At 44.9% G+C, this 26,504-nt stretch overlaps 1 protein-coding gene across 3 annotated transcripts in view; it reads right to left on the minus strand.

Moving 5' to 3' along the window:
• Positions 1 to 26,504, minus strand: part of Tln2 (talin 2) — a 412,083-nt gene that overhangs the window by 247,625 nt on the left and 137,954 nt on the right. For all 3 annotated transcript variants that reach the window (XM_076925417.1, XM_076925418.1, XM_076925416.1), the window contains one exon: positions 364 to 437. The gene's annotated coding sequence lies outside the window, so the exon portion shown is untranslated. The remainder of the gene's footprint in view (positions 1 to 363; positions 438 to 26,504) is intronic.

Below are 26,504 nucleotides of genomic sequence, written 5' to 3' on the forward strand. Positions count from 1 at the left end.
AGCTTAGCTTTTTACCCAGCACTTCTAATCTCCACCCTCTCAAAATAAATACAAAGCAACCCAGTGTGGGTGAGTGGGGATTGGTAAGGGAAAAGCCCAGCTTACTGTCCATCCCTTTTCACCGACCTAAGCTTGCTGTCAAACAGCAAGCAGGCGCCATGACCAGGTACTGTGCGCACCAGCCACAACACATACACCTTGGGGAGCACCACAGGGAGGTGTAAGAGACAGCACTGAACCACTTTGGGGAAGGATACCAACATATGCCCCTGTCCCCAGAACTCAGCTAATGAGGGTTTTTTTTTTCCCCTCCCTCCCTCCCTCCCTGCCTCCCTCCCTTCTTTCCGGTTTTTAAAGACTTACCTAAATTCTCAGTTTATTCAGTTTTGGTTTCCCTGAAAAGATCCTGAGGAGTGAGAAGCTTCTAGCAGCAATACCTAGAACAATAAAAAAAACCATTAGAAGGAAGAACCCTTACAGAGATGAGGTTGTGAGCAAAAAGTCTATATGTTTGGTCATTTTCCCTACACTAAGAACAAAAGGATATAACTCTGGAAGCCATGAGTTTCCACCACACCACATGTGCTGGGAATTTGCTGTGTGGATGGGGAATTGAGGTCCCAGGACAATTATGCAAAGACCAAAATTACATTACTGTTGGCAAAGAGACAGAACACCACCACCACCACCCCCATCCCTTCTGTGTTAGGAAGGCTTTAATGGATTTGAATTTAAACAAAAACCCAACTCCATGTGTCCTTCTTCCTGCACCCTGTCACCATGTCTAAACCAATTTCAGGCCCTGTGTCCTCCTCTCCCCCCACGGCCCCATTAGCATGCGGAACTGTCTGCTTCTCTCCCATTTAGTTCTTGGGATTCAATTATCAAGCAGGTCCTTCTTGCTTCAGCTTTTTGTCACGTCCATTCCAAGGCCCGGAGACCTCACTGTCTGACACTTTACTCAGTGGAAACCCAACAAGAGGCAGGAAAATGCCATCAATTACAGATTTATCAAAACAGCCTAGTCACAGTGAGTGAACAGAACTAGCTGAGAACAAGTGGAGTATCTGTGTAAAACAGGTACATGCCATACGGTCTAGGTGGCAATGAAACATGAGTCAATTAATGTTATGGTTTTATTATTGGTATTATTATTATTATATTATTTATTATGTCTTCTCAACTTATAAAAGCATGAACTGAAAAATAGGATCAAATGATTAACAGAGGAGTATGTATCTGAATATTTTATAACATTAGGATAACAAAGGTCTTTTTAAGCATGAAAGCAAAATCTGATAGTTTAAAAGAATAAGACATTTGGCTTGCTACATTAACAACAACTATAAAAAAAACTAAATTAGGGTCTCAGTGGTTAGGAATGTTTGCTGCTCTTGCAGATCAGAGTTCGGTTCCAAGTGCCCACACCAGGCAACACAACCACCTAAAACCCCAGCTTCAGGGGGATCCGACCCCCTCTCCCAGTGGTAGCTGTATGCACATGTGCACGTACACACACACACACACACACGCACAAAGAAAAACTGAAAAACACAAATTACAAAAATACGACAAAAATTCCACTGATGCTTTTTCAAAAAGATAAACATAAAAAATATTTATACACAAGACAAAAAGTTGTGGTTCATAATTTGCAAACCAGCAAGGAAATTAATATTCCCCTTAAGATGAACAAGGCAAATCATAAATTTTCCCCGAGAAGAAGAAATACAATGGAAGTTTATTGGAAAGGAAATTTACTAAGTCCTGTGACCCTGAGTGAAGATGAATCACCTATAATTCACCTAATGTCTGTGATGATGATGATGATGATGATGATGATGATGATGATGATTTTATTTATTTATTTATTTATTTTTGGTTTTTCGAGACAGGGTTTTTTCTTTATAGCCCTGGCTGTCCTGGAACTCACTCTGTAGACCAGGTTGGCCTCGAACTCAGAAATCCGCCTGCCTCTGCCTCCCAAGTGCTGGGATTAAAGGCGTGCGCCACCACTGCCCAGCATGTCTGTGATTATTAAAGTTAACTAAAGTTAACTGGCCAACTCCAACCTTGCATCCCACAGGCAAAGAATGATTCCATGAGATAGGTAGATTCTTATAAAATATTTTTAGACTTATTTGGTTTATATCTGCTTGATGCATGTATCTATGTGTGCCAACATGTGTGGGCCTGGTGGCCAGTGAAGTCAGAAGGTGGCATCAAATCCCCTGAACTAGAGTTGAGAACAGTTGTTAATCATCAAGTGGGTGCTGGGAACCAAAACCCAGGTCCTCTACAAGAGCAATGCTCTTCACTGCCAAGCCACCTCTCAGAGGCGAGTCATAATTTCTAATTTAACAATGGAATTTGTGAGGACACAGATGGCATAAAAAGAGAAACAAAGGAGCCATTAAGAATGCAGGTGAGCCAGCCTACAGTTAAAATATTCACCATGCTTAGCTATTTCACAGGTATATCTTTATTAGGTCATATTTATATATTAAAAGACCTATTTTTCCATTGAAATGATAAAGTACAAGAATTTATTCCCACAATGGGCCCACTGTATTCACTTTACATCTACAGAACAAATGTATTCCTCTCCTTGCTTTATTTTTAAAGGTTATAAGTTACATATCATATAAGCATTCCTATAATATCATAATTATGAGCCTGGTTAGAAAACCATAATTCCAGGTAGCTGCACAGACATCTTTAAAGCATCTTTCTTCCTTTCTTTCTTCAAAAGACCAGAGCCACTATACTGTTTCAGAGATGAGCTGTCATGCCACTTAGACTAAACATCTATGGCTGCAACACGCAGTTCAGAAAAAGCCACAAGGCACCAAATCCAGGTAGTCTCCTCGATGCCAAGCAACAAGTCTACACAAGGCCCAAGATGGAGACCGGGCTGGGAAGGTGGCTCGACAGTTCCAGTACTCAGCATACAGTGTGAAGTTCAGCGTTTAGAACTCCTGAAACCCTCCTGCAGGACAGGTAGGCATGGTGGTCTTTCCATAACTGCAGCCTCAGAGGTGCTGAGAGGAGATCACCAGGACAAGCTGGAGAGCACACTCTGGAGTTGACTGAGAGATCATGCCTCAGTGAACAGAGAGGGAAAGAGGTGACAATGAATGGAAGATGGCCCCTGGCTATCAGTCTCAGGCCTTGTTGGGCCGCTTCAATTTTGTCAACCTGATACAAACTAGAATCATCTAGAAAGAGGGAACCTCGATAGAGAAAATGTCTCCACCAGACTGGTCCATAAGCATTTTCGTGATTAATGGGTCTCAGCCCACTGTGAGTTGGACTAGCCCAAGGCAAGTGGTCCAAGATCACATACAAAAACAAAACGAGTGGCCCCACGATGAACAGGCAGGTAAGCAGCACTCCTCCACTGTCTCTATTTGAGTTCTTCCCTCCAGGTTTCCGATGGAGCTTCTGTCTTGCCTTCTCTCAGTGTCGGATTGTGATCATGATGTGTACGTCAAATAAACCCCTCCTCCAAATTGCTTTGTTCTGTTTTATCACAGTGATGAAAACTGAGTAAGAAAGGCCTCCACATAACTATGTGTATGTTTATATATGCACACCCACATACATGCAAAAACATACATTCATACACAAGCAATAACATGCCATCTATCTTCTCTCTCTCTCTCTCTCTCTCTCTCTCTCTCACACACACACACACACAAAGAAAAAAAACCAAGATTTGTGAGACTCAACATTACATTTAGGGGAAGGCATTAGCACAGTGGCTAAGAGGAAGGAATTTGATCTTGGCTGAACCATTTAAGTCATTTGCCCTCAGTGTGCTTTCAACTCTCTGGGCCTAAATTTCCTACTTTGTAATAAAAAGTAGTGGGGAAGGGGCAAGGCTCGGGGTCGGGGTGAACATACAACTAATACAGCCAGCAAAGTGCAGCCGCCACTGTGGAGCTTATCTGAGCAACAGGCCCTTGAAGCAGAGATAGAATCAGCTTGCGGCAGAGATTCATTGCTCACTGTCTGATCTTAACAGGTCCCCAGAGGACGCTGACACAGAACAGCCCTCCTGCTATCTGTTTAAAATGCTAATCTGTTTAAAACGCTGTGATTTTTTTTTTTTTTTTTTTTTTGTGGTGCTAGAGATGGAATCCAGGGCCTTGCTTGTGCCAGGCAAGCCCTTTCTATCACCAAACCACATGTCTAGCCCGAACATCCTCGTTAAACCTGAATTCACTCAAGGTATTGGAAGAACACTTGCTTCCAAGGAGTACTCTGTATTATCATGGATTGAGTCACTTGGCAGCTCCTCGGGGCCTGTTGTGTAGATGATATCATGAAGTACTGGTTGATTCAAATCAGAAGGCGACAAAAGTTATTACCAAAACTGTCTCATTCACCACAAGCAAGGGCGTCAGCCAGGGTCACGTCATTTTATAAAGCGCCCCCATTTGAGGATGAAATTTTGACAATTCCCAAAATTACCAGACCTAACATGACTTGATTTTCTAGATTCACCCTCTTCCCAACCTCACCCCTGACTCAGAGAGAGCCTGACTGCAGGTCCAGATGAGCGAGCTACTCATACACCAGGTGGCACAGGACCTCCCTGCTTCTTCTGAGCCTAGAAGAAGAGATCTTTGTTTTGCCGCGTGGTCCTGGGTTCTCAGAGACCCCACCACCCTGTAGTGTGCCTGCCTGTCTATACAGCATTAATAACACAAGCATTCTGTGGCCCCAAACTAGGTTATTCAGACATTAAGACTAACCAAAGAGGAAACCCATTATATGTAGCTCAGAAAGAGCAAAGTGCATTCTTAACTGTCTTTCAAAATCAGAAAATCTAAGAAGAAATAAGACAAAGAGTTCCTTGACAGCCATACACAGCAGTGGACAGAATCAAAGGAAGAGAAGAAGAAACATTTTGAGATTGAAATTCTCCCAAACGTTTCCACCCTCTATCCCTTTGTCATGTCTGTTCTTCTCTTCTGCAGAAGTCTAGAGAATATTTTCATTCAAAGAGCAGCTTGGTGAATACAGCCCCACTCTGCTAGGTTGGAAGCTATCTGACTACCCAGAGAGAGGCCATTTCTCTGCTCCTGGCTTCCCCAAACTAACTTGCCAGCTAGAGGCTGGGTGCTGTTCTAAGTCAAAAGAATCTCAATGAAGAACCACCAGGCAACACTCAAGGAGACTAGAAATAAGGCTACTTTGTCCTCTGCAAGACAAAGGGGGAAAAAGTGAGACCCAAAAGAAAGACTCTAGGAAATCTTTTATCTTCTCCAGATAGTATTCCCCATGCCCCTGAAATCATGCAGGGCTAGAGAGACACTTTCTTCATTAAAAGCACTTGCCACTCTTGCAGTTCAGTTCAGCTTAGGCCTGAGTTCAGTTTCCAGCATCCACATGGTGCCCCACAGTTCTGGGCAGTCCACCCTCTTCTGTCATTATATGTAGACACAGTACACATAGATAAACACCTTACACATAAAATAAAAATAAAATCTTAAAAATTATCACATTAACAAAAGCTTTCCTCATGGAATGTGGGAAACACTGGCTTAACAAAAATTAAAAGGCGTTTTCTACCGCAAAAACATTTTGGATGCTTTAATACGCTAGCTGTGATTAGGACTAAATGATTCCAACAATTACACATGCATAGATTCCTTTATTTTTGTGGTCTACATCTTAGGACAAATGTCCCATACACTATTTTGGAAAAGGTTTTAATTAGTTCTTTTATGCAAGTGATTATTAAAGACATACTTTGCATAATTAAATGACTAAAAACAATCCTGTAAATGATCAGTTAATGCCGCGAAGGACGTTAATGTAAAGTGGGGGTAAAGTGTGTGTTTATGCAGAGGCCCCATGAGAGGCAGTGATCCTTCTGTTTTGTTGTACTCCCTCTTTATGTGCTTTCTAGATCAGAAAAATCTCTGAGTGGGGCGAGGAAGTCTTTATTGTCCTAGAATTCACTCTCCCCTCTAAAAATTTAAAAATACTTAAATGCCAATTCCTAGAATGTGCAATTAGAATGCAAATTTTGTAAGAATAAGTACTACATAATACAACCTTCAAAGAGTGCCAGTTAGAGAGATGCTCCCCAAATGAATATGGACTATCAGGGCTGAAGAGGTGGCGGTTAGTAAGGTGGCTGCCTTTATAGGTGTGTACACACCCACAGGTGCATGTGCACCCCCTTCACACATGCACACAGAAGCCGATTATAGCAATACTGTGGATCCACAAACTGTTCCTTCTCGGATCAATAACGCCTATAATGGACTGACCCAAATGTATGGTTTGCATTTTATGTCAGCTTTGGAATGTTTACTCTAAAATAACTTAGTTCTCTCTTTCTTCAACAAGCCTTGCTTTTCTCATCTTATTTCTAGCATGTTCTTGCATCCTTTAAAATTCCTACAATAGAAAACATATATATTTTGCTTATGACTGTATCTCTAGACCAACTGCCATGTTCAGTCTGTTACTGCACTAACTTCTGTTGCTAACTGAAGCCCAGTTGACTCAATTGTGAACAACTAGGAATTTCAATGACACAGAGCTATGCACTTTCTTGCAGCGACTCTCAGGCTCCCTGATGCTTTGACCCTTTAATATGAGTCCTCGTGTTGTGATGACCCCTCCCAACCACAGAATTATTTCTTTACTACTTCATAACTGTAAGTGTGTACTGTAATATCTGATATGAAACCCCAAGGAGGTCATGACCCATGGGTTGAGAACTACTGCTTTAATGGAAACAGCAGTGAGTTACTTCTCTAGAAGTGGGAAACTCTATACAAAGAAACTTTTATGGTTAACTTTCTGGGGAGGCGAGCACCAAACATGGCATACAGGTACTAGGGAGTATCTGATGTGTTATTAATCTAAATTTAATGTGCTGAATACAATAGTTACACAAGCCTTTCTTCATTTGAAGGCGTTGCAAGATTTTTTTTTTTTCTAAATTCACTCAATTAGTAATAAACACCATTTCGAAAAGCAATTTGGGGAGAAAGGTTATAGTTTAGCATTGAAGGAGGTGAGGAGAGAAAGGAGCCTGGAGGCAGGAACTGAAGCAGAGGCCACAGAAGAACTGCCTGATCTCCATGGCTTACTCAGCTTGCTTTCTTAAACAGCAGAGGACCATCTGCGCACCAGTGGCTCCATCCACAGTATGCTGGGCCCTCACACATTCATCAATTTTTTAAATGCCCAGACTTGCCTACACACTGAAGTGATGGAGGCATTTTCTCAGTTGAGATTTCTTCTTCCTAGGTGACTCTAACTTGTGTCGAGTTGACAAAAAAAGTAATCAGCATCAAGTTTTATAGTCTGCTGCTGCCTGGGGTGAGTGGACATTTGTTCATGTCTACTCAACAAGAATAATGTTACCTAACACCTGGGCTCTGCGAACGAGTACATCCTACCCCAAAACAACATTCAAGCCCAAAAGGTACTAAAGATCAAGGGCCATCAGGAATCCAGTCAGCTCGTGGCAACCCAAGACAGGCCACACAAAAAAGAACATGGGATGGTTGAGAAAGATGATTTGGCCAAACGAGACAGTGTAGTAAATAGCAATGCGGAAATCTAAACCACTTGCTTTTGATAAATATGGTTCTGTCTCCACTCGACCTTGACTAGCAGCTACTGAAAACTTCAGAATGTATCTTTCAAAAAACCCCACGACGTTGATGAGTTAACAACTGGTTTGTTTTCCAAAAGCTCGACCCACTTCTCTCTTCACAGGGCCAGTAATCCTCTGCAGACTCACCATGGATCCAACACTGGTGATTCCTACAGATGGCTTTCTATCCCATGAAAATTTTCTTTTCTTCCCAATAAGCCATGAATGTAAATTCCCCAGCCTATGTCTCCCCGTGTCTATCCCTAATTGTCATCCCCAGCACCCTCTGCTCTGCCCTCCACAGTACCCTCTTTCTTGGTATTCTTTTGAATTTTCGTAGGTCTAAGATGTTCCCTGCATCACTTATCAATCCACTGCAACATGATTTCTATGTCCTTCCAGGTGCAGAATAATAAAGTAAAGCAGATACACTCAAACACCTATACAGAGGCTGATGTCAAGCAACCAAGGCCACAGTGTCTCTGTACCCTTACAATGAGCTGTGTGCACATGGTTGATGGGTCTCCTGTTTACCTCCCTGTCACCTGCAGCTAGCCAGGCTTTCTCACTCAAGGCTGAGCCAATCCATGCAGATCCACAAACTCTCTCCTCTCTCCTCTCTCCTCTCTCCTCTCTCCTCTCTCCTCTCTCCTCTCTCCTCTCTCCTCTCTCCTCTCTCCTCCCCCCTCCCCCTCCCCACTCCCCTTCCCCCCTCCCCACGGGCATATGCTAACTAGAAAACATCTCTATGAGAACAGGATGAGGGAAGACCCCTCTCTGTGTCCCTTCAAAGCATCTTTCAGGGTGGAGTATCTGCTAGAGGACTTGAAAATGTTTCTTAGTTCATAGTAGTCTCCTTGGGTAACAAAATTTCAGGGGTTTTTTTGCATACTTTATACACAATTAAAATTTTGTTTAAAAAGCCGTGTGTGTGTGTGTGTGTGTGTGTGTGTGTGTGTGTATGCACACACACACATATACATATATATAATATATGGCCAGCCAGCAAGAAAGCTCTGTCGGTAAGGGTGCCTGCCACCAAGCCCAATAATCCACACTTGATCTCCAGGATCCACAGGATAAAGAGAGAAACCCTAATACTACATGTTGTCCTCTGACCTCCATATGCATATCCTAACATGCATGTACATGCATACAAATACAGCCAGTCAGCTAGTCAGTCAATAGAAAAAAAAAGTCAAAAAATTAAGCCGAATATATCCAAACTAGCTGGACCTAGTTTTAATCACAGCAAGAGGGAGGCCACAGACCAGGTCCAGACTCAGCTATATAATAAGACCTTATCTTCAACTACACCACCACCACCAACAACAACAATATGGTTGGGCATGATGGCATAGGCCTTTAATCCCAGCACATGGAGACAAAGTGAGGCATTCCTCTGTGAGTTCAAGGCTAGCCTGATCTACATAGCTAATTCCAAGAGGATCATAATTTCAGTGTCATCTGTGACTATAGATGGAACTTGTGGGCAGCCTGGGGTACATGAGACTCATCACAAGAAACCAGAATAAAAATAAAAAATAGAAAAAGAAATCATTCTGATGAAACCCTGAATTCAGATAGTCTCCAACGTAGAATGACTCAACTTGTTTTTATTTATGATACTATGGAAACTACATGTTAGTGCACTACATGCTACAGGCACATGTATACAATCAGCTAGTCAGACTGTAGTAAGTGTGTAGTTAAAGCACTCAAGCATTCAATGCTGTGAATTTTAGGCTTTTCTTGGGCTAGGAATCCATACTAGGATATACTCTCATGAGAGTGTACAGTTCCCAGCATGTACAGGGAAGGGAGCCTGCCCCATGCTCTTAGGTGGGCAGGGTGTAGTAAGCTTTTTGACTTTGGACAGTTCCAATCTATGCTGACTCCATCACAGATGTAAGAACTCTTTCCTCATTGGCTACAACTTCTGCCTGCTAACCAAGCACCTTTTATCCAGATCACCACTTATTTCTTTCGTGCCCTCCGTGGAGACTATTCTTAAATAAATGTCATATAACTTGTGAATTCTACATATATTTTAGAAGACTAGGATTTTTAACCATAATGAAAACTGTCTGCACTTAGAAATGAAATGATATCAAATAAAACTGCAGGCATCTTCTTCACTCTGCTGCTGGTGTACACAGCAAGGTTCAGGTGAGGCAATTGCGCAGGCCTCATGGCCTGGATGCGACTGCGCAGGCCTCATGGCCTGGGTGCTGAGCTCTCAGAGAGCATGTGCCCAGGGCAGGAAAGCAGGACTCTGGGGAATCAAATATAACTATGTCGTTATCTTTTATATTTTGTAATATGATTGAGATGTATTGGTTATACAATTCACAGACCACATGAAGCTCAAGAAGGAAGACCAAAGTATGGATGCTTTGGTCCTTCTTAGGAAGGGAAACAAAACACTCGTGGGAGAAGAACTGAAGAAACTGAAGGGGTTTGCAACCCCATAGAAGACCAACAACATCAACCAACCAGAACCAGAGCTCCCAGGGACTAAACCACCAACCAAGGAGTACACATGGAGGGACCCATGGCTCCAGTTGTATATGTAGCAGAGGATGGCCTTGTTGGGCATCAATGGGTGAAGAGGCCCTTGGTCCTGTGAAGGCTCGATGCCCCAGTGTAGGGGAATGTGAGTGTGGGGAGGTGGGAGGGGGTAGGTGGGTATGGAAACACCCTCATAGAAGCAGGGGGAGGGGTGATGGGAAAGGAGATAACATTAGAAATGTAAATAAAGAAAATATCCAATAAAAATTTTAAAAAGAAGAACTATTAAGTTCACCTTTAAAGAATATCCAGTGGATCTGCTCTGCGTTCTATTCTCAGGACAATGTTCCCTTACACTCCCATTCTGCTTCCCAACCATGCCACCATGTCTCAGTCAGCCTCCCATCAACAATGTTATTTAAGCATGACTCCCAAGTGAAAATTAATTCACCTGGAATTCCTTCATCGACTATTTTGTACACTTGCACAAATGGTTCTGACCACTTCTTATTATGATTGGAAGATTAAAGTGTCCCAATAAAACAATCACAGCTACCTTGAGCATGGAACGTGACATCATCCCCAGAGAGGCCTCTCCAGACTGAGTCAACATATCACTGCCATTCTCCTTGGAAAGCAATTCCCATCCCAGAGTTGTAGAACAGAATAAAATTGCACCTGACTGCTATGGACTTGGGATTCTAGAATTCCACATTACATAAATTGGAAAAGTATTCCAAACATCATTCTAGCTTTAGAAAGAAAGGGCTGGGCATTCTCTAGGAAGGAGATGGGTTATTTGTCACCTGCTTGTGGCTACTAGTGTAAGATCAAACCAATAAGATCCATCAACATTCCAGCAGAGAGATAACTAGAATTGGTGGGTTACCAAAGAAGAAAAAAATGAAGAGGAAAGGGAAGGAAGAAAGGAAGGAAGGAAGGAAGGGAGGGAGGGAGGGAGGGAGGGAGGGAGAAGAGAGGAAGGAAGAAGGGAGGGAGGGAGGGAGGGAGGGAGGAGAGAGGAAGGAAGAAGGGAGGGAGGGAGGGAAGAAGAGAGGGAAGGAAGGGAGGGAGGGAAGAAGAGAGGGAAGAAGAGAGGGAAGGAAGGGAGGGAGGAAGGGAGGGAGAGAAGAAGAGAGGGAGGGAAGGAGGGAGGGAGAAGGAAGGAAGAAGGGAAGAAAGGAAGGAGGAAGGGAGGGAGACATATTAGGGGTGAAGGAGAAGGTTGGGGTTTGGTGGATATGATCAAAGTACAACATAAACATGTAAGACATTGCTAAAGAATAATTAAAAGATACTTTAATGATTTAAAAGAAAATTATTGCTCTCCCCAAGTCTCCCAAAAGAGAAAAGAGAGCTCCACCTTCCATTAGATGACTTCAGAAGCCCAGAACTGAACCTCCCCATAGAACACCCTATTTCCTGGTGGCCTGCATCCCTCTCCATTTGGAGGAGGAGACAGTGGATAAAGAGGGAAGACTCTAGAGTTGTAGAAGAGAACCCCAACGAAGGAGAGGGGAACGAAACAGAGTCAATCCCAAGGTCTACACAGGACCAGGATCTATAACACATATTTTTATATCTATAACCAAAATGATGTATTTCTTTAAAAGTAAAGCAGCAGGAATTATAAGCCATATAATAATATAATATAGTTTTGATGGGTCTTGGTTTCAGATGTAAATACAAATATGAGTTGAAGTTCATGTTTGCAATGATTATATGCTTTATACCTCAACTAAACAAAAGGCCAACTACAAATTACATGTACTCAAGTTCATAAACTGTGTTGTTGTTGTTGTGAGTATATATATGTGCATGTGTTCAGGTGGGGTATACATGTGCATATGTGTGTAGATAAGTACATGCATGCATGGAGTGTCCAGAGGTTGGAGTTTGTTGTTTTCTACTACCCTACAGCTTGGTTTCAGAGATGGGAATTCCCATTTAACCTGGAACTCACCAACTGTCTGGACTTCCTAGCCAGTGAGTCCACGGGACACCCTCATCTGCTTCCCCAAAGAAGGGAATAAAGACCAGTAAGTACTGTTCCACCTGGCTTTTTACATGGGTGCTAGAGATGGAAATTTGGGTCCTCATGCCTGCATAACAAGCACTTTACCTACCTGGCCATCTCACAAGCCACTAAACTACGTTTTTTAAAAGGGCTCTCAAGCTAAAAATGTGTAGTCAAGGAAGCAGTCACACACATCAAGCATGTACAGAGCTTTCTAAGAGCCCTCAGAAGATGCCCATACTCCCTGAAGAGCTTAGTGGATACAGGGATGCAGATGGTACCTCAAAGAGTGAGGAGTGAAGCAGGCAGAAGCTTGAAAACAACTTCTATTAGGAGTTGCTTTAGTTACACTTGGTCTCAAAGCTCCTCAACCCTAGGTCAAGAACGAGGCTTCTGGAAGGAATCAAGAATCAGCCAAGTGCCTGCCTGATTGAGCCTCTGTCACCTTCCAATACTAACCAGCAGGCTGCGAGCCAACACAGCTCTCTCCTCTCTACTGTGCAGTGTCCTCAACTGTGAAAGGGATGGAGAAGCTCACTCAACCAGGTTTCCCCCAGGGCTACTCTGTTAGTAACAGGTTCCAGAACTTGGTCCAGGCACAGACTCTAGAGAAACAATACACCAAGCAAATGGAAGGAGACAATTCTTTTAGAAAGGAGAGACAAAACTGTCACAGTAAGTGCTCTTCTCCCCAGCCTGGGACATCTGTAGAACAAGAAGAGTGTGGGACTGTGATGCCCAGCAGAAAAGAGGAGTTCAGTCTATGAAGAGAGATGTACATGAGCTACACGGGGACCTGAGTGTAGGTGCACAGAGGCACCTAAAAGGATGCCATATGGGAACAAGATGGCGGCTCCACACGGGTGTTGTCACTGATCTCCAATGGTGCATCTAGGCTGTAAACCTAAGCTGAAGGCGGGGGAGCCCATACTGCCTGCTACCTCCAAGGGCTTAAAGAAAAAGTCGCAGGGGGAAGCTAAAATCTGTCAGAGGAGACCAAGTACAGAACAAAGAAAAATCAGGGTACTAAGAGAGTGGAATACGAGAAGCTCCCACAGAGAGGCTACAGTGGCATCATAGCTCAGTTGAGGGGAGTCATCAAGGTGGATATACCAAGAGAGGCATAATCTCTGGGAGACCATGCCTAGCTCTGGGTTGTACTGTGAGGACTGCTTTCTGCCAAAGAATAAACATTTCAACAGAATCAATGTCCAGTTTTAGGGTCTTTCTTTCTTTTTTGGGGGGGGGGAGGAATGTTATCTCCAGTGTGGGCAGGGTACCAATAGGTAGGGTGCCTATAAGAAGGGACCAGATATTAGCAAAGCATTGGCCAAATAGAGGGCAGTAAAAGCTGGGGAAGAGTTCCTAGGTTAAGACAGAAGGAATACAGCAGGAGGAAGTAAGAGGAAACAGAACAGAAAATGGAAGTCAGTAGTACCAGTGATGTGAACTCCCCTCCCAGGACAGCAAGGTCAACAGTGAGCAAGGAATGAACACAGCCTTTAAAATCATGTGCAGGAAATCGGAACTCTGGTCTGCTCTGTTCACAACTGGAATACACAGAACCAGAGATACACTTACAAGTACATGTCTGAAGCTACTGGACAACGTTTGATACCACTGATTAAAAAGGCCTAATCTAAGGAGCGGAAAGCAGACAGCACTACACTAAGGCCAGGAGAAGAGCCGTCAAGATAGCCTGGGCACCTAGCACTTGACCATTTTTCTTAAGGGAAGGTTGTGCCTTCCAGAGAATCCAGAAGGGATAACATAAGAGAATAAATGGAAATCTAGGACCTAGATTAAGGACCCATCCAGCACAGCACCTTCACCTGTTAGCACATGAGAGGCCAGGAGAATAAAAGATGGCTCCAGGTATCCCTCCTTCCCTACAGCCTTAGTTTAGATGACGAGGTAAGACAGGCTGAGGCCTGAAGGACAAACAACATGTAATGGTGGTCACACTGAAGAAAAGAGCCTCGGTCTTCTGCAGCTATTTATTGAAACACACAGAGGGAATGCTGTGCTACAGAGGCTGGACTTTGAAATCCTCCCCGGAAGGGGAGGGTCTAGATCAAACAGGAAAGCCACGCTTGGACACTCACTGAAGAGTACGTGGGGATTACTATAGAATCTATTTGAAATTTCTAAGAAAAAGTTAAAGGCAGGCAAGCAAAGAGGAGAACAGACAAAGGGAAATGGTTATATGTTTTAGTTGTGTGTATGTGTGTATGTGCAAACTTGTGCACATGTGGGTGCATGTCTGTGCCGACATGCTTGCATGTATGCGAATTGTGCACAGATGTGGTTGATGTCTGGTTGTTCTCTCTAACAACACTTCATTTTATTTTCTGAAGCAGAGTCTCTCACTGATCCTACCAGTCTAACTGTCCAGCTTGCCCTGAGAAATCCTGCCTCTGCCTCCCAAGTGCTTGGATGACAGCGGGGGCCACCACACCCACCAGCTTATTTATGTGGATGTCCAGGGTCTGAAATTCGTTCCTCATACTTACATGGCAAGTGCTTTACCCACTGAACCATCTCCCCAGCCCAGAAATACTTCATTTTGAAGTAACTGTATCAGTGAAACATTTTTGTAACAACTCTAAGCTCCATGATATGTTTTTGAAAAGAAATACAATGCATAAGCCTTAAAGGTGGATTGGCAGTCCCATGGGGACTTCATGTCTCTAAAGCAGCAAGACTGGCTGACGGAACATGTGCAGTCATGCTTGAGAAGGCCCAGGAGCTACATCTGCCCAAACACTGTAACACCCTGCCATCAAAGGTTGGCGCCTTTGCTTCCAATGACATAAAAGTAAGTCTGACTGATTCCCAGGCATGATGGGCAATAGACCCCTGTCATGCTTTGCTGGCCAGCTGAGGAATCTACAACTGGAGGTGCCAAGTGTCAGGCCCATCTCCTGAGCATCCTCCTTGTAATAGGCATGGCCTGTTTAAACCTATCACAGAACTGAAAGAAGCCTAGAGGGGGGAAACAGCTCATGCCTGCCCTAAAAGGCAACGGCCAACATGGACTTGATCATCACTAACCACCCTTGCTTCCGTGAGAGCCACATCACAGCCATGTCCACTGCTGCTGTGATAGAAACTCTCGACAGAAGTCAAGGTTGAGAGACACAGACACTACCTGCCACTTTGAGGACCCACCTATCGACACCAACTTCAGGTCTCCCATGCCTCTGGCTACTTTGAGATAGACCAGCTTAAGTCAGGGCACCTAGACAAGGCCTCACTCTCTCCCCAGGGACATTTGGAGACATTTTAGAACTTTGGAAGCTGAAACTGGGAAAGAGTATTACAGGCACCTGAGGGGTAAAGGCCAAGGTGAGCTCCAAGCACCACCCAGTGCACAGGACGGCCCCCGACAACAAAGATGGCCTTCATCTAAAGTGCCAGCAGAGTAAAGGTAAGAAACCCCAGTTACAACAATTCAAAAAGAAAACGGAGTGCTTAGACTTGCTTGCTTGCCTGGCTGTGGAGAAAAAGAGAAAGAGACTGGGAAGCAGGAGGCAGGAAGGAATATTGTCTCCTTGTGTGTTCTCATGTGAGTGCATGTGTGTGCAAACACGTTCCTGTACGGCACTTTGTATGTATGTTTATATGTATCTGTATAGGATGCGTGTGAGTGGAGCAGGAAGGAATATTGTCTCCTTGTGTGTTCTCATGTGAGTGCATGTGTGTGCAAACACGTTCCTGTACGGCACTTTGTATGTATGTTTATATGTATCTGTATAGGATGCGTGTGAGTGGAGCCCAGAGATTGATTTGGTGTCTTCTTCAATTATCTTCTTTTATGAAACAGGGTCCCTTACTGGCCTGAAGCTCACCAAATTACGATAGGCTTTCTGGCTAGCCAGCCCTAAGGATCCTTCTGCCTCTACCTCCCTATTAATTTGACTACAGGTACAATCTGCTGTGCCAAGATATTTTTTTTAAAAAAATGTGAGTTCTAGGAATTGAACCACGGACTTCATACTTGCATAGCAAGAACATTACCAGGCTGTCATGCAGCTAAGGATGACCTTGAACTTCTGGCCCTCTGCCACCACTTGGAATTACTATTAGGCTCTGGCCCCCAGGACACTGCCTTCCTTATGCCCCTTACATATGCACTTCTAGTGGTTTGTAAGCAATGTACTATTCGATGCCAGGCCTTCTGGTCTACCTCCTATTTTGTCTGTAAGACAGGCCAGACTCTTGAGGACAATGACTGCCAAGACAAATATTTGCTTTCCTCCAACGGCTATGTTTACCCAAGATTATTCTGTTCTTGGTAGAATTGGAACCAACTGGCTCTTGACACACTTGGGACCCAGTCTCACAGCAGCCTGGTGCCTTTTCCCTAGTGCAGCAGCAAGTGCAAGACAGCCCAAGAAGGAGAATCTCTGAAACTACCCCAGGTTCTCAAAAGAGATGCTCACAAACCATACTTGCACTCAGAAGGCAACATTGTTAACACTTATCAGGACCACAGAGTCCTCAGGAAAGGAAAATCGAAGGAAAAAACAAATGCCAGAATGTAGAAAGGAGGAAGATAGACATAATAATCACTGAAGAACTGAAGCAGTGCTGGCACCTAAAGAACGCAACAAGGGAAAACACAGACCTGCTGCTCCAGGGCACGTGAGCTTGATGATTAACTCTTCGTTATAACCTAGAACTAACTCACCTGCATCCTGACCAAACTCAGCTTCTCACTTGAGTTATGCTGCTTCCACGCGCATATGCTGAACACTACTGTAGTAATAACTGATGGTGTGAAACCCAGCACATCTATCCTACACGCTCACAAGTATCTCTCACATGCCGCTGAGCTTCCCTTTTCAGAGCCCTTCCCCTTCACAAAAAATTCAGGCATGGGGGCTGGGCGATGGGTGGAGTGTAGCCCACCGCAAAGAAATAATCCTTTGCACAAAGGTCACTGAAGAACGTAGCCACGACAAAATATGGACTGCTGATGAGTGACTGTCAGACTCCCCAACAAACACTCCATCAACTGAATAGCTCACCCTGCCCCCATAATTCCACTCATTAAAACATTACTAACTCCTTATAAAGAGAGGACCCTCTACGGTACCCCACTTTCTGAGATCCCCTCCTGTCATACAGGTGCTCTGCCTTCCTATCTCTTAGGCTCCTACCTCCAATCCTTTCTAAAACTCCATTGTAAACTCACCTTCTGGTTACTTGTGAACTTCGTCCTTCCAGCCTGTAAGTCCTGGAAGCCATTGGCGTGGACACCTCCAGTGTTCAGTGATTATGATCGGTTCCTTGGTCCGCATGCTATGCACATCTAGCCTAGCTCACAATCATGGCTTCCCCCAGCCTAATTCCATTCCTAACCCTGAAGTCATCAGGCTCTCAGAATACAGGAGGGATTCCTCTAGGGGTTTCCTCCTCCTCCTGAAGAGCTCAGGTGGATGGGGCTAAGGAGAGCCCTGAGAATTCAAACAAAATATGTCATCCAAAGGACAACCCCATAGCACAGTCAAAAGAAGTAAGGGCTCCCAGTGTCCAGGAGCAGAGCACCTCCCCAGAGAAATAAGCCTTTCCACTAGAGTCACCAAGGAAGGCAGCCACCACACCATGTGGACCACTGATAAGTGACTGTCATCAGACCCCAAAGAAACATTTACTAAGCACTGCCCACAGGCTAAACATAATGCTCACAACAATTCTAAGAGCTAACCACTCTGAGTGTGGACTTCATTCTTTTCTGCCTTTACTTCAAATTCCTACCTATTCTGAACAGGCCCCCAAAATAACCATTTAATGTTATAAGTAAAAAGAGATGAGGTTGGCGGGAAGGACACTTACTCAGTTTTGGATGATGGAGATTAGCTAGGGCCCTGCACAAGGATGGCATACAAGCCAGGGTGTAAAGGAAGGAGGGAGAGGAGAGAGCATTTGTCAGCATCCTTCTTGTGACTGCTAGCCCTGGTTGTCATCTTGACTACACCTGGAATTAACTAAAACCCAAAAGGCTGGGTACATCTCTGAGGGGCTTTTTTTTTTTTCTTCTTAATTAAATCTTTTGAAATGGGAAGACCTATTTCTAATCCAGATCTTTGAGGTGGGAGGATTCACCTTTAGTTTGGGTCACCTCTTCTGCTGGCAGCCCATGTCAGGGACATAGAGAAAGAAAGCTCTCTCTCTCTCTCTCTCTCTCTCTCTCTCTCTCTCTCTCTCTCTCTCTCTCTCTCTCTCTCCCTGCTTCTGTTGCAGCTAGCAAGTCCATTTCCTCACTGACATAAGCGCCTACTTCTTTGGGATTCCTGAACACACAGAGCAGCTGAGACATCCAGCCTCATGGACTACTGGGATTGCCTTCTGTTGGTAGTCAGCCATTGCTGGACTGGTTGGACCACAGCCTGTACGCTGTGTTCCTCTAGAGAACCCTGACTAACACACCTCTTCATGAAAACGAGCAGGGGCAGGGTTGACATTCAGCCCCAGCTTACTCCCCATCACTAGAGAGCCCATGTCTTCAGTTCCTACTAACACTAGATTCTGCCTTGCCTGGCCAGAACTTCAGCCCCCTTCCCTCCCTGGCATGTTCCCTTTCCACACTGGAAACCCCCACTGAGCCAGAGCCCATAGTTCCTTGCTCAAGGTATATTCCTAGCCCCCTTCCTCACATGTCCATATTTATAGCCTTTAATTAAACAATACTAAGGTACATAAAATGTTAATGTCTGGATCATGGGCTCAGATAACTCAATTTAATAGGATATAATGACATTTAAGCCAAGAGTTACAATGTAAGGACAAGGGGAGAAGATTCTAACTGCAAATTCTTCCTCTTCAGTGTGAGAAACCACCCTCATAACTGCAAAGTCCCCCTCTTCAGTGAGGGCACCCCCTTAATTGCAAAGCCCCCCTCTTCAGTATAAGCACCCCCATAACTGCAAAGATTCCCTCTTCAGAGAAAGCATCCCCATAACCCCATCCCTCCACCAGTTAGTGGGGTACCATGACCCCCTCACATCTCACGCTAAGCATCCTCCTGGCGGTCCTCATAAACCTCAGGGGGATGGCCACTTGCTCACTTCTCTGCCTCCCCTACTGCTCATAGCCACCCTTCCTCCCTCCCATAGCCAGGCAGCTCTGAGTCCCATGAAGGTTTAAGAAGCCTTTCTGGGAAGTGCAGAGTTTTAGAAAAAAGCTCAGGCAAGGTAAGGTACTTCAAACATCTTTGAGCTGCAGACATTACCACCAGGAAGTGACACAATGTGGAAGGCCTGCCCTGGTTCTTTAAGGGAGGAACTTGGAAGCAGCACCATAACCTGCAGGCAAAGCTGGCTAAATTCACTGAGTTCCATATTCTCAAATGGACATTATCTGAAAAATATTGTTCTTGAAAGTGTGAGAAGTCCCTCTCTGAGTGGACTTCTCTGTACTAGTTGTGTGAGTACTGAGCCCAGGAAGCAAGAAAGGCTGATGAACCCCATGAGGGAAAGAGGGGGTCTGAAAAGAAGATAGTCAAAAGACAAAGTCTGCCAGAGCAGTGGAGTTATGGGTGCTGACTTCTCTTCTGCTTTTAAATTTTGTACACGTTTTCTATAAATACACAGCTCAGTTGCCAGAGCGCTTATTTAACATGCAGGAAGATACAGGTTTGATCTCTAGCATCAAGTGTGGTGCTGTATGCCTATAATCCCAGAACTGGGGAAGTGGAGGCATGACACTCAGAATTTCAAGGTGATCAAATGATACACAGTAAGTCTGAGGCCAGCCTGGGCTATTCTGCTTCAAACAAACAACAGAAAGGAAAAACCAAGGCTCTGTTCCCAAGGCTAGGCGTGCTGCCAGGGAGCTTTAGGAAGGACCCTTCACAAGGGCATGCTTCCTCCTCCTCCGTGTGACCCACCCTCCGACGAACCCACAAGACCTCCAGGTCCCAGGAAAATGTTTCATGTTTTTGAACCTGCTTGACTCTGTTTACCTCAGTGACTTTACAACCACACAGGTTGTGCACCCCACTTTGCCTCTCTCACTGGAATGAAGGTACCTCGAGGGTTTGGGGTTCTGCTTTGGGCATCATCACCCTCACTCAGCATCCTACTCATACAAAGTCACCTCTCTAATGAGTCCCCCATCTCCACCCAGTGTTACCCAGGTAGTCACAATGTTCCCTTCCTGTCTCACCTAAGGGAACCTTTGTTATGCTGCATGTTCAATATCTCCTTAGCAAGCTAGCAGCAGCCATTACCAAGCCGCCACTACCCAGAGCTTGCATGCTGCCTGGCTTTTCCTCACAATGCTACAAAAATGTACCTTTAGTCTCACTTTACAGGAGAGGAAAAGGGGTTTAAAAAGATTAAGAAAGAGGTACACATGGCTGGCAATCAGCCCAGGGGTCCAATTTTAAACCTTAGACTTTAGCCATACAATCTATCAAGACTAGAACCTTCTAGAAGGCAGGAAATGTCTTTCCTGCTCCTTGAAAGCTGCTGGTCACTGCTGTGCCTGGTAGACATGCAAATTCTGGCTTAAGATATACAGAGTCTGAGGAGCATCATGGCAGAGACAACACTAACACCATGTAGAAGATAACCCCAGAGACAGCTGGAGGTTCAAAGAGGCTGCCTAGCAAACAAGGCCAATAAAAATAGTTGCCCCCCACCCAAATTAACATTTGGCTATGTAAGGAATTTAAGGCCCCATCTGTTGCCTGGATGCCCCATAATTAATTATGAAGTGGTATGTTAATTGTTGCTCTTAAACACCCATTAGCATAGAGCCCCTAAAACCTTCTACCAGGCAGAAATATCCTAAAGCTGTGTCACAGATCAAATTTCTAAAACCTCTCCAAAAGGCAGCTCATCTATCACCCCATGTCACCCGTTATGTCTTTACCTTGATTTCCATTTAAAAATTCAAGGGTCCTCTAAGTTAGGTGACTTTCCATCATTCCCAAGCTAGTAAACACTTCTAAAACTGCTGTTTCTGAATGTCATTTACTCCTGGCCCCCAGCAGGAAGCTCTTGTAGAGTTTAACACTTGTTAACAGCTTGTCAGGTCTTGCTGCTGGTGAGTCTCTGGCAAGCTGACACACACAAATTAGCAGCTCCTGCAGGCACCCCAGCTCTTTGGGGGCTAATTACCCAGGAGACAGTGAGATATTTATCAGCATTTCTGAGGGCATGCTTGTCAATGATGGGAAAGCAGCAGCTTCCCAAGGCATGATGGACAGGAAACTGACTGGAACATGGAAAGGGGCAGGACGCTCATCCTCCAACCTGGTTCAGATGAGAATCAGGAATTCTACACATTAACAACACTGGGTTAAAGTCTTTGTCCCCTTCCCAACTGGACCGTTCTCTTAGAAACCCCGTTCAAAGACAAGGTGCACATCCTGACCTAGAGCTCCTGGCTTTTGTGTATCATATTCCATACTCATTCAAGGCAGCTAGGGACATTCTATGACCACACTTATTAAGCGGGGTGGGGTGGGGGTGGCGGTGGAAGCAATTAGCAACCTTTTGGATATAACCTAAGAGCCACAAAAACGGTACAGATAGCTAAAGTTTGAGGCATTTAACTATCTCTTTAGAACCCTACACTCACACTTGGGTATGTATGCCTTATTCTTTGCACCCGTGTTAAAAATGAGAGTCACCCTCAGAGGAAAGCATGCCCACAGTCTCAGTAGCTTCACTTTCTTCCCAGGATCTTTTTTCTTCACTCTCTGAACCCTTGTGCTCAAAATCTATGTATTTTAAATGTCTTATAATAAACTCCAACTGTGCTTCATACTGATTTGCCTTTAAATGCCTTTCTGCATCAAAGTCAAGAATTCTCTGTTTGCCTCCATGAAGGTCAATGAAAAAACACTTGTGCTATTGTGGGTGATAACCTGGAACAGTGTCTCTATCCAGGCCAGTGCTGGCATCCTCCAAGGCAAACAGTAAGCACAGAGAAGACAACACAGAAGCTACATGTGAAAATGAGACAAAAGTCAAGTCTTTGGGCTAGTGAGGTAAGTCAAAGGGTACAGCATGCATGACCCCCATCCACATCAGAAAGACAGACAGACAGACAGACAGACAGACAGACATAGAATATTCCTTATGTACTAATACACTAGATCAACAAACATTTACTATTGTTGATGCTTGACCACATGCTGGGGAATAAAAACAAACGGCAAGCCCCTGCCTCCATGTCACACCTCCAACCCACTGGACAGACGGAGCTTTAGCAGACTGACTAGGTAGCATATGATATTCACTAGGGGCCCCTCACTCAAAGATTTTTTGGAAGAGAATAGTGGAGGAAGCCAAAGGATCACAGAGGTATCCCAAGGAAGGTATGAAAGACAGACACAGACAAGAAAAGACAGTAATCTGTGTGCTGGGCCAGCAGATGTGAAAAGCATTATGAACAGGAAAAGAGATCTGAGAGTTAAGAGAGTGGGGACTGTTAAAGAAGGCTGGAAGGGACATGACCAGGAAGAAGTGACAAGAAGATTGTCAGGGAGGCAGGCAGGTCAGAAGCCAACCACTGCCTACCACTGACAGCTAGGCAAAGTGCTGACCAGAGCCCAGAGCAATGGCTCTCAAATCAGTGAATCTACACTCCTTTGGGGTCCAACAACCCTTTCACAGGGGCTGCCTAAGACCATCATAAACATCAGATTATGTATAGTATGACTCACAGATTCATAACAGTAGCAAAATTACAGTCATGAAGTAAGATTGAAGAGAATTTTATGGTTTTGGTCAGCACAACATGAGGAACAGCATTAAAGGGCCCCAGTATTAAGAAGGTGGAGAACCACTGCCCCAGAGACTCCAGGTGCGAGGGGCTGACTTACTTGGTCATCCTGGACCAAACATCACTGGGTTCCTGGCACCTCAAAGTCCAATAGGTGTGAAGCAGAGAGATGTATGTGTAAAACCAAGTCACAGAGATAAAGTTAAGATCCTAAATAGGTAGGAGTGTGACATAAATACATCTGAGAAGTGGCATAAATTGGTTCTAGTCAAAACTAACAATAGAATATATATATATATATCTTACTTAAGAGATACCATTTGCCAGCTGTAACAGTTATAGGTCAAGTATCGTGAATCTGAGGAGAAACTAGCTTTGGTCTTGAGGAGCTTGTAAATTAAGAGACAGAAAGACAGAGACAGAGAGACAGACAGAGAGAGAATGAATAAAGATACACATAAGCCTGGGGGCCTGCTGAGGGGAACAGAGGGAGAGGGAGCAACAGGAGACAACAGACTGGCAGGAGCTAATGTTTCATTCTGAAGACTAAGTGGGAAGGACAGAAAAGGACCACACTGGATTCAGCAACTGGAGGATCAGAAAAGAAGGCCTGAGGGGCCAAGCTCACAGGGCAGAGCCCAGAAAATCCCCAAGGAGGCAGAAGTGGCTGGCTAAAACCTGAGGGCAGCAAGCAGCCACCAAGCCGGGGCATGGAAAACGATGCCCTCTCTGCATGATCGGCACAAGCATCATTTCCTCTAGTTTCTGGAAAGCGCCCTGCCCACCGGTGCTTAGAAACATTCAAGATAGTTACTGGTATGTCAGTGGCCCACACTCACCTTCTGTGCTGAAGGTTGGAGAATCTAACCACACCACACCAGTCTCTAAAGGGCTTTCACATAAGGTCCACTCACCTGTCAATCGATCCCAAGACAACGGCCCTAAGGCAGGCATCTTAGGTATTCCCACGTTAGGCCCTCAGTTCCTCGGGACAGCCCCAACAGTTAAGGAGAGGCTAGAGGAAGTGCAGACACACCCTCTGAGGAGGGGCCTTGGACTTGGGGTGTGTTGCATTCCTGGAAAACAGGGCCCCCGCTGTAATGTGTGCAATCAGACCAGAGATTGGACTGCAGGACTCTGCTTCCCATTTATTACAATATCACACTCCTACCCAGGAAACCCCACCCGAGGGTTTGTTTGGCAAGCCTTGCCTTGATTAGGTGTAAATCTTACTACTCCTGCCACTCAGAAAACAACACATGCCCCTAATGAAGTCCTCACACAGAGCCCAGGCCGAGCCCTGACTTCCCTGAACCCGCTGAGCTCTCTAGTCTCTCAGTTCAGGGTGATGAGTTCTTTCTCCTCACCGACTCTACAGGAAGAGTGGGAAGTGGGAATGTTCTGTACACATGGAAAAGCAAACTGACTGTTGTTCCTGCTGGAAAGAACCAGAGCGGCATCCGCCTTCGCTCTGGCCCCTGGGCTTCAGCTGTAGTCTGCTCACTCAGCTCCTGGGAAGGGCTGATGGGGACTTTAAATCCCATCATGCATTTTTTTTTTAATAGCAAATAATGCTCCTGACAGAGTTGTCCTCATTCCCTGCCATGCTATCTGATCGCTTTTGGTATGCAATTCAGCAAGGTCTGCCCCATCATACCAAGGCAGGTCTGGGGAGTAGGGCAGGGCCAGGTCCTACACAGGTGGGGAGGACATCCTCCAGAGTAGCTGAAGCTTCTGACATCCAAAACAAACAGGATGTAGGACAATTTTACTTCCAAACAATATATGTTTAAAGCAAGAAAGAACCAATCATTTTATCTAGTAAATACCTGAACACTCAATAGGGGGTCAGCGGGCTTCCCAATTCAAAGGGCTCCCATGAATATCTGCATATCTGCCCTATCTCCTGCACAAAAGCTATTCAGGAAATGGGGCAACCTGGACGATCAAACAGTTCATCTGTTTCCAGGCAAAGGATCCTCCGCCAACCTGGGGCAGCAATAAAGGCTACAGTGGATTGGAAAGAAACTGTAACCTGGTGGACTCGTCCATATAACAGAAGGAAGAATACACTCCAGGGCAGTGAGCAGGCTGAGGAGCCAGAACACTGTGGTAATCTCAGCCCAGTTCACACAACCCTGGGACCCTTCACTTCCAAGAACAAAAGCCCTCCCCATCTACCCAACTGTGTCACAGTGGGCTTCAAGTACCCCAAAGACATATGACAAAAATAGGTATACAATGTGTATCAGTCATGTGCCAACAGGCCTATCTCAGAGCCTGTGAGACAAGATGTCTCCTTGGAAAATGGAGGAACATGGCAGCATGGTGAAGTGGGGCTAGGGTTAACATGAAATGAATCTGGTAAAGCCAAGAAGGGTGGGGTCTGCCAGAGAGCACTCCCAAGAGACAGGTCTCCTACAGGGTTGAGGAGAGTAAAAATGGTGTAGCCAAACCCAGAGGACAAGGTAGATAGTCCCACTGTGAAGCAAAGCTTCCTCCCACAGCTCTTCTGGGTTCTGTTCACATCCACTGGCCGCTATTACATAGACCACAGCCCACACAGACTTGGGAGAGGCTCCTTTGGCAACCTCTCCTGCCTCTTAATTCCAATGATTCTAGTCAGAGCAATCCCTAGGGAAGGTTCCAGAGCTCTTTTTTTTTTTTTTTTTTTTTTTTTTTTTTGGTTTTCCGAGACAGGGTTTCTCTGTGTAGCCCTGGCTGTCCTGGAACTCACTCTGTAGACCAGGCTGGCCTCAAACTCAGAAATCCGCTAACCTCTGCCTCCCAAGTGCTGGGATCAAGGCTCCAGAGCTCTTAACTGCATACTGACAGACAGGAGAGAAGTGCTGGGGGGACTCCTCCCCCATACAGTTCCCTTTCCACTAGAGGTATCAATCTAAAGAGAAAGGTGATGTTCATTCAGAGGGATCTAAACAGAATGGGAGACTGCAGAATATGCCACTGTCAAATATGGATTGTCCACAGTGGGCTGGGCCTCCAGCATCAATCAGCAATCTAGAAGATGCTCCAAAGACACGCCCACAGGACAACCTTAAGGAAGGAGGTTCTTCATTTGAGGTTCACTCTTCCCAGGTTAGTCAAACTGACAGTCAGGAGAAACTACCACATTCACTAAGAAACTGCTTTTCTCTTCTCTTTTGTCTCAGAGGTCCACTCTAACTAAGAACTCTCGTAAGGGGTAAAGACACAAACATCTTTCCTTTTTCTATAGGACTTACCGCCTGAGAAACAGGTATTGGAGAGTAGAGAAGTGAAAAACAAGAAACAAGTGGCTCCTTTTTTTTTTTTTTTTTTTTAATTTTATGGATATGAGTACACCACCATTGCTCTCTTCAGACACACCAGAAGAGGGCACCAGACGCCATTACAGATGGTTGTGAGCCACCATGTGGTTGCTAGGAATTGAACTCAGGACCTCTGGAAGAGCAGTTGGTATTCTTAACTGCTGAGCCATCTCTCCAGCCCCCAACAAGTGGCTCCTTAAGAAGCTTAGAACTGCCCAATCAAATGCTCACATCCTCCAGAGTTCCGCAGTGGGTGGCTGGGAGAGAAAACTGTTTCTAAACGCCACGTGCAGGG

The sequence above is a fragment of the Arvicanthis niloticus genome, chromosome 26 (assembly GCF_011762505.2).
Source record: "Arvicanthis niloticus isolate mArvNil1 chromosome 26, mArvNil1.pat.X, whole genome shotgun sequence".
Taxonomy (NCBI): Eukaryota; Metazoa; Chordata; class Mammalia; order Rodentia; family Muridae; genus Arvicanthis; species Arvicanthis niloticus.